Source organism: Telopea speciosissima, chromosome 7 (genome assembly GCF_018873765.1).
Source record: "Telopea speciosissima isolate NSW1024214 ecotype Mountain lineage chromosome 7, Tspe_v1, whole genome shotgun sequence".
NCBI lineage: Eukaryota > Viridiplantae > Streptophyta > Magnoliopsida > Proteales > Proteaceae > Telopea > Telopea speciosissima.
In genome coordinates, this window is record NC_057922.1 from 32,318,699 (window position 1) to 32,327,998 (window position 9,300).

Sequence of the window (9,300 nt, forward strand, 5' to 3'; positions counted from 1 at the left end):
GATGAGGGAGAGGGAGAGATAGTTACAACAATGGAGGGAGGAAAGAGAGACATGGGAAGCTGAATTATAGCAAGAGAGGGACGGGAAGGATGGGTCATTGGAGAGAGAGAGAGAGAGCATACCAAGGAGCTGGAGCTCTGTTGGTTGTGGATTTGGTGGTTGAGATTCTCTTCTAGATCCTCGCTTTTCAGAGACATCATCGGGCCTCTACGATCAGCTTTCAAGCTTCAAGAGTGTGTACAAAACATGTGGAAGCTCAAAATCAAGCTCGTCCTCACTTTGCTTTGAATCCCACCTTACTCATCTCCACAAACCCAAATCCAAACCCAAACCTAAATGCACCTAGTCATGTCGTCGGTTTCAGGTCTAGTGACCCCCTTGGCACAAACACTTTGTCCTCTATTCAATGATATAGTTATGGTAGTCCATCTTCGCCAACGATATCGGAGGAAGAGAAGGTGATTTTACTTGTATGCTCATGGAAAAGTGTGGGTAAAAACCAGTGACTTTAAAATTTGGTTCTGTGGGAGACAAAATCTTCAAGATTTTTCCATGAGTACAAAGATGATTTCTTAGGTTCGGTAGAGGGTTCAAAAGAATAGACCTGTATGGTGAGAGAGAGAGAGAGAGAGATGTATAGGAGGGTTGGCAGTGAATCAATGATGAGCATGGGAGGTTGGGAGGGGAGGGGAGGGGAGGGGAGATAGGGGAGATAGAAGTCTTTTAGGACCTAGTTTTTATACCCTTCCACAGGAGGCCATCTTTGATGACTTTTCGGCGTTTGAGAAGGCTACGCCACGCCCATGATGGGTGGCTACAATTGGGCCCAATGAGAGTCCAGTGTCATCCATAATCTCCAAGTTGCCTTTGCAAGGAGAGCCAAGTTGTGAAGATTTGAGTCCATAAGATCAAGCCTGCCTTTTCCCCTTTTTTTTTTTAAAGGCCAAATGTTCTCTATGCCGAGAGTGCAGGCTGCGCCCAGACATAGGGAGTGGGCGAAATGACCACCCTATCCCCCTTGAATGGCAAGCCCATGTGTCTGAAAGGGAAGAAATTTTGCTGCGACACTTGTTGTAGGAATGTTCTTACTACAAGGCTGGCAGCCAAGGAAATGGAATAATTTACTTCTCCTTTGGGTTCATAAATATCCTCCTAGGTTTTAGTATTTTCTACAATATCCTTTAACATAACATTCATGTTACAAGTGTAACAATAAAATTCTGTCCGTCTGAGAGCAGGCTGTGTTGCGGCACCCCGAGAACATCAGTCTATTTTTTTTATTTTAAATATCAATAGAAAAGATGCTAATCCAAAAAAAAAAAATTTATTTGCTTGTGTAAATAATATCACAAGGTGAGAAGCATGCAATCACCTGGTAAAAAAAACCAAAAGGCCGAAAAACAAAAAAAAATCGTAAACAACAGAAATTACAAAACCCAATTTCCTTTCTTCATTGATCGATTGTTAACCAAAACCAAACTTACCAAATTTCCAAACCCTAATGAATCAGCGAGAGCGTACTTCCACTTCCGGCGAGGCATCGGCGGAGATTCTGGAGGCATTGCGGCAACCCTTGATTCCGCGGTAAGTTTTGTTTGTTGTGTAATTCCTCCCCTTTCCTCTTCTGTTGTACTTTTTGTTTTTTTTGTCCATTTGTCCCTTTACTGCTCTTCTCTATCAGGCAGTAGTTTATTTATTTATTTATTGTTTGTATTCGTTGGTTCTTACTTCTTCTTCTCTCCCCCACTTTTCCCCCTCCCCACCCCCCCTCCCATCCTTTATGTGTTGGTCTGAACGCTGAAATTCCATTGCTTACTAAGAACCATTTTTGGTGTCAGTGACTCAATATAATTATTTTAGCTTAATTTTACCACAAAACATGATAATTGTATTTTTGTGGGGGTTCTTAAAAATTTATAATTTTTTTGGTGTATAAACTTGCAGGTATTATGTTATAAGAACTGTTATAATTTATTGGTGTATATGTATTGGTAATTATGTTGAGTTTCTTCTCCCTATTTATTGCTCCAAAGGCATTGTGGCAACCCCTGAAAATTTGATACTGGCATTATGCTGTAAGTATCCTATATGTTATAGAATACTAATTGATGGGATCATGGGATAGAAAAGGGGAAAAGAAATAACACTTAAGACGCTTAGGCAGCCCTCTATCGCCTTGGGTCACTTTTGATGCCTTGACAACTATGCCTTGGACTGATCCGATAAGAATGAAAGGGAGAGTTCCAAGATTTGAGGCTGCCTGTGGCCCTGTACCACCTGAAACAGAGGACCCCAAACCACAAAAAACTTCAGAACAGCACAAGATAAGAGGACGGACTGATGAACAGAAACAAGAAAGAGGAAGATAGTAAAGAAAATAGATAAACCGAGTCACGAAGGTCAGACCTGAGAAAGGAGTAGTGCTGGATTGAACAGACAAGTAGAGGAAGAATCACGCAACCACAATACAGTAGCATATACAACTCAAATAAGCTTCATCCAATTCCAAAACTGAACTAATTCGGTCTAAGGGTCTTTTTGGTATCATTTTTATTTTTGTTTATGACCTATTTAAAAAAAGTCATTAATAAAAACCATTTTCATCTAAAAATGAAAATTGTTTGATAACCATTACACATAATAGGGTATAGAACGAGAAACCGTTTGGTAACTACCTATGCATAAATAATTTTGAGATCTAAACACTAGGGTTGTGTAATGGAATATTACACACCATCATCTTATTGAATCGTTGGATGACATTCTTTACATGTCAACCATTAACTCTGTCAGCTGTTGTAACCACTCTCTCAACTGCCACTAAGCCTTCCCTCTCTCTCCTCTCTCACCCTGCAAGCCGCCGGCCAAGCGATGCCCTCTGCAACTCTCCCCCATCAGCAGCACCGTCTCTCGCAGCCCCTTCCCGTCGGACAGAGACAACATTTGTCTCTCCGCCTAGTCCCTCTCCTTATTGACACCCCCCATCTCTCCTGTTCTGGCTACTGCTCCCACCAGCAATTGTTGAAATTCCAATGATTGCAAGTAATGCCACACGTATTGTAGCTCTAGATAGGAGAGGGTTCCTACTAGAGGCCAAGCAATAAGATCAAAAGGGGGCTGCTGGTTCGAATGGACCGAATTGGGTAATTTAGGGCAGAATTAGCGTTAGGTCTATGCGAATGGAGCTAAATCTTATATGGTTTTAATGGGGAGGTCTAGGGGAAGCTATTAATGTAGGATTGATTAGGTTAAATAAGGATTTGAAATTTTAGAAATTAGGGTTAGGGTTTCGGATTTTGGGAAATAGGAAAACAGTCAAAACTAGGGTTTAAAAGGGGATTTTGGGGTAGGGCTTTGGATCGAATGTAGGGGACAGTAGGAGGGAGGTTCAAACCAAATTTGGTTGGATTTGAGTGGTTGGAAGTAATGGTTCTGGAATTTAGGGTTTTGAGGGGAGACTGGGCCTAGGGTTCTGGTTGAGTGGAATGGTTAATGAGTAGGAGCTGTGGTTGAATTTTGATGGTAAACTAATAGGGGAATTGGCCTGGACAGAATTATGAATGCTAGGGTTTATGGGAAACGATGGGAATTAATGGAAGCTTAGGGTTTTGATGGGGTTCAAATAAAACAAAGGGGATTGATGGGGGTTGGGATTGGATAGATAGAAGAAGAAACTTGAAGTTGCAGCAGGTCTTCAATGGAGGCAGCAGCTCTGTGATAGAAGGATAGAACCACCTTCCAACTGTAGAGGATCCTCCCAGCCGTCACGGCATAAGGAGTCGATCGGATTCCACCAATCCCTTTCCACCTTGATAGAACCACAAGGATGCACACTCACAAGGAGCAAATGAGCAACAACAATGGCAGCCAACAATTCTGTTTTTTCACATATTCAACTGTGGGGCTCCCACGATTTAACTTTATTTATAATAAGGCCAATGGTCAAATCCTAGTACAAACTAAATCCTTCCTTCATAAATCGTGGAAGGGAATGGCTACAATTAAAAGCTAGTAACTTAAACAGTAAAAAGACCTAATTGTCCCTAACAACTTAAAATAAAAGACTTAACTAAAATCACTTAAATTGAACCAGTGGTTCAACCGGTTCAATTCAATAAAACACTAAAACATGAAAAATAAACTAAGTATAGAACCTATTAAATGTAAACCTAAGCTATGGCTCCAATCTAAGCCTACTTTCATGGCTATTTCTTCTTCTTCTTCTTCTTCCTTCGGGTGTGGACACTTGGTACTGCATCAACACGACTCACAAAAGTTTTTTATTTTATTTTTTACTTTCCTTTTCAATACCATTCAACACAGTCTGGAAATCAGAAGAGAGATCGTTATTCGACTTTTCAATTTGAAGTTGGGTATTGCCAAGACGACAACCACTGTTTATAAAAACCCATAAAAAAAAGGGGATCATGACAAACACCATCAAAATGTGGATCAGAATATACAGAAATGAAGAACAAGCTCCAGCCTAGGCCTAGCAGCCTCTTCGGTTTCCATGGCTCAGAGTTGCACCAAGAAGATTAACCCCTTTTCCCTTCTTTTATGGCGTTGGATCGGTTCGAAGGGATGAGAAAGCATTAAAGGAGGAGGAGGGTTGGGACTCCTCTTTCTAATTAAAAGAGAAATGGTGTTTTTACCCTTGACTTCTAGATTTCTGAGCTCGTGTTCATTAAAGTTACCGCAAAAACGGTTTTTGGCCATAATCCATAATAGACTCTTGAGTCTATTATCATTTTTGGGTTTTTTTCCGTTTATTTTAAATAAAAACAGCTTTAAAAAATGCTACCAAAACACGTGAAAAAATGAAAAGTTGTCAGAAATTAAAATGAAAAATGATACCAAAAAGACCCTAAATTAAAGAAAGAAAATAAAGTTTCCTAATCAAACTCTAAAACTATAAATGGAATTCAAAGTTGACTAACCTATATCTCCTACTAGTCTACTACTCTATCACATAATAAGATAATAGAAGGAGATTACAAAGTAACCCCCAATTAACCCAGCGTGTATTCATAGTTGTCACGGTGTCTAGGCGGTCCAAGGCATCGGAGAGGGTGCAAAAGCAAGGCGACACCAACTAAGTGGCCAAGGCGCCCGCCTAGGCGACCAAGGTGTCTGGACGCCTAGGCGTCGACTAGGCGACGCTTTGGCAACTACTGCCGTGTAACTGCATCAGAGGCATTTTAGAATTGATCTATGGAATGCCCAGAAAGCTTCATGGAATCTATCTAAGCTTTATGAGGTGTTTCATAGCACAAATTTTGTAATATATTAGCCTCGGTTTATCCAAATTCAGAAAAAGAAGATGTCAGAATTTTACTCGGACAGATTGGATATCAGTATATCACACATTCAACATCCTCAGAGTTGCGTATCAAAGAGAAATCTTTTCTATTTTATGAAAGTGCTATTGTAGCCTGGTGTCTGTGGAATCACAGAAATGAGGCTTGTTCCAAATCTGCATTTCAGAATCCAAGATTGGTGATTGAGAAGGCGAAGTCTGTACTGATAACTTAATAGCTTTAATATGGCTATTCGGGTTCAAATTAGCTGAGTGTCTTGCCTACAATCTTCAGTCACATGTGCTCATGAAATATTGCCCCCAGGATTTTTTCATATAATTGTGGATGCAGCTTATATTCAAGTGAAGAAACTAGCAACAGTGGCCATAGTTAAATTGAATTCTGACCAAAGTTTTTCTTTGCACAAGGTGGGTGTGGTGACTGGTGAATTAAGCAGAATGGTTAAAGGACTAGCAATAGCAATATGATGGGTTTCTAGAAGCCTAGAGTGATATCCAGATAATAACTAGAATCGCAGAAAGTTTAGAAGTAAATAATTAAACAATAAAATAATAAGAAACTAGTCCCAAAGATGACCCCACGACCTCGTTCTTCAGGTGAACCTGAACCTGAACTGCAGATCAGTTAAAACTAGTTCAAAGTGGTTCAAACCAGAACCACAAGCTATGATTCTGGCCTGGGTTGCTTCTTCCTGCGATGGTACTTCTGAAAGTACTTTTGATCTACATCACTATACTTCATGGTCTGCAATTGGCGAACTCCAGGTCTTATCTACTATCATTACCAGTGACTGTGCTGAAGTGATGAGTTTGATATTTGGAAGCCTGGTAGCCTATTCCTCTCATGTAGCCAATTTAGACCTTGACTTCTCTTCTGAATATAGCAGTGGTAGGTGTCTAGTGTAGGTCCAAGTAGTTTAGTCCCATGAATAATGTATGTCATAACCCAATGGCAAAGCCAGGGGCTGGCCCCCCCTAATAATGTAGTCCTAGATAGATAAGTGATCTACTGGGAGCCAAGTAACCAAGACCTCCCAAACAGCTGGCCGATTGGGGCAGATTTGAGGGATTAGGTCAAAATAGGGTTGGATCTTATTTAATAAAGCTAGGCAGGTTTATAGGAAGCTAACAGTGAAGGTTTGATGAGATTTGAATGAAAATTTAAAAATTAGAAAATTAGGGTTTTGGGAAAGAAGGGGATGATGAAATTTAGGGTTTAGAGGTGGAGTTTGGACTAGGGCTTTTGGTCGAGTGCCAGGGGCAGTGAGGAGAGGGTTCGGTTGTAATATGGATGGCTGGATAGGTCTAGACAGATTTTTAGGGCTTTGGGTTTTAATCATGGTTCGAGAACTCGACTCGACTCGACTCGGTGAGATCTTGATTTTTTTAGAAACCGAGTCGAGTTCTAATACGATATTAAAAAGTACACTATCTCGGCGAGATCTCGGATCTCGGGTCGATCCAGAACTCGACCCATTTACCTCTTGTTTTACTTACCTAACTCGACAAAACTCGACATATCTCGGTCGAGTTTTGTCCAAAGCTCCCAACACTACTCTCTTCTTCCCCATTTGAAGCTCCTTCTCCATTTTACCTGTGGATTTCAAGACTTGACCTTCGGGAGAGGTGATTCAGCTGCACATTTAAAGGATTCAACTACACATCTTCAAGATTCATCACAAATTTGAAGGATTTTTCAAAGGTAAAACTATTGTTTTTAACACATGAGTTTGGCAATCAAAGCACTGGGTCTGGTTTTGGGCCCATATTCCCAGTCCCAAACCAGCCATACATGCCTCAATATGACAGTAGCAGTGGATCTCACGCCTCATGGCAACCGCCTCTTCCATACTCTAGGATAGGGGACTTGGCATATGTTGATGACAACACTTATATGAGTGCTGTGGCAAACTATGTGCAAAACTACAGCAACACTATGACATGGGAATTCTTTGTGGATCGTGTTGGGACTGAATACATTAGCATATCACATTTTATATAACATTTGTTTAAAGATTGATGTATTGTACACTTTAAGTCTTTAACATTTCTAATGCTTATTTAAGTTATTTTACATTAATTGAATGTTTTGATTGCTTTCTATTACTAAATTATGTGTAGAGTAGGGTATTTTAGTACGTCGTTGCCGACCAACCTATGGTCCGAAGTGAAACTCATATTTGGATTTTGTTTTTGCAAAATCTGATAGCGCCATTGTGTTTAAATGGCCTAAAATAGGCTGAATACCAAGTTTCAAACCCAAACTAGATCTAAAACCCACTGAGTTGAGGGTTCGAGTCAAAAAAAAAAAAATGCACCAAATTGGCGAGATCTCGACTCGACTCGGTTTTTCCAAGGGTCGAGTTGATACCGAGTTCCGAGTTTTAGTACCTTGGTTTTAATGGAGATGAGGGGGATTAGGGGGTGTTAGGATGGGACTGGAATTGGGATCGAGTGGAGGGGATGATCTTCTGGAACTATGGTGTGAATTTGGAGTGGATCTAATGGTGGAATAGAGCTGGACAGAGTTGTGAGTGTCCTAGGGTTAGATGGATCGATGGAGAGTAAGTAGGCTTAGGTTGGAGGATTAGAAGAAGAAGGTTGATTGCAAAAAATTGTAAAATACTTACTGGAACTAAAATGGCAGTAGCTTTGAAGGATAAAAGAGAGCCTCCTGATTTATAAGATGCAAGGAGTCGATTGGAGATCCACCAATCCCTTCACCTTGATAGAGTCCACAAGGCAACACTCACTAAGGAGCAAGGCAGCAGCAACAAAGGCAGCAAGCAAAAGCTATTTTTGTTAATCAAATTCGTGTTCAATGTTTGCCCCCCATATAACCTTATATAAAAGACTCAAAAATAGACTCCTACTCTAAAAAGGAAAGGCCTAAACCCAATCTTTGATCTATTAGGTAACTTAAACTGACTAGGAAACTGAAATACTAAAGGAAATAGACTCAAAATATGGCTAAACTTATAGAGTCCTAATCACATGACCACTTAACCAAGTCACATGATCACTTAAGTGATCACATGACCACTAATTACATAAAAATAAAAACTAAGAAATTAAAACAGCTAAACCCATATGCAACCTAATTACTCATATTTTAGACTCATAAAAGTGACCTTTTACATAGAAAACCCATGGGATCAAAGGCCCAACATGTATCGAACCCAACCCTAGACTTATTCCTAATAAAACAAGCCTATTTTGCTGATAAATCTGCATCACCTAACTTAATAATTGTATCACATGTTAGGTTAGAGTGCGGTTTACTAGGTGAGAACCTAGAGACGGACATCTAAGTAGTCAACATTTATTGTTTTTTTTCTCTCCAAGTCATGCTAAAAATGTCTAATCATCCTCAACCCATGTGCTAAGTTTTAACAAAGGTGGCCCCCTGGTAAACTCAAGTTGCTCCAACCCAGTTTCACTTTCAAGCTCTAGGTAGCTTGGAGGATGTGAGAGATACACACATGGACTGTGCCTGGGCCCAATAGATTTTATTTGAAGGGAATCTAGATGTTGTAGGAGAGGGAAAAAGAGGAGGAACTTGGAGTCCCTTTTTTTTTTTTGTGTGTGTGTGTATGGGGGGGGGGTGTGGGGGCAACGGTAAGGTAGTGATTTAATAAGAAATGAAAAGAAAAAGCAGAAGTTTATTATATAAATTGCTATACAACCCTATTGTTGGAAAATTATTTTTAAATGTCACGAAACAACGGTAGTTTTCAAAAAACAGTTTAAAAATGCATTTTTTAGCCAAAAAAATCTGTCAAACACATAGTTTGCAGTTTCTGAAACATGACTGTAGATGTAAATTCTTTGATAAACTGAACAAAAAACAACCGTTGTAAAATGCTTTTGTTAGCCAAAAAACTCTGCCCAAGTGCCCAACACATACTTAGTTTGCAGTTTCTGAAGCACGACTGTAGATGTAAATACTTTGATAAACTGAATACTGTATTTTTCTTTTC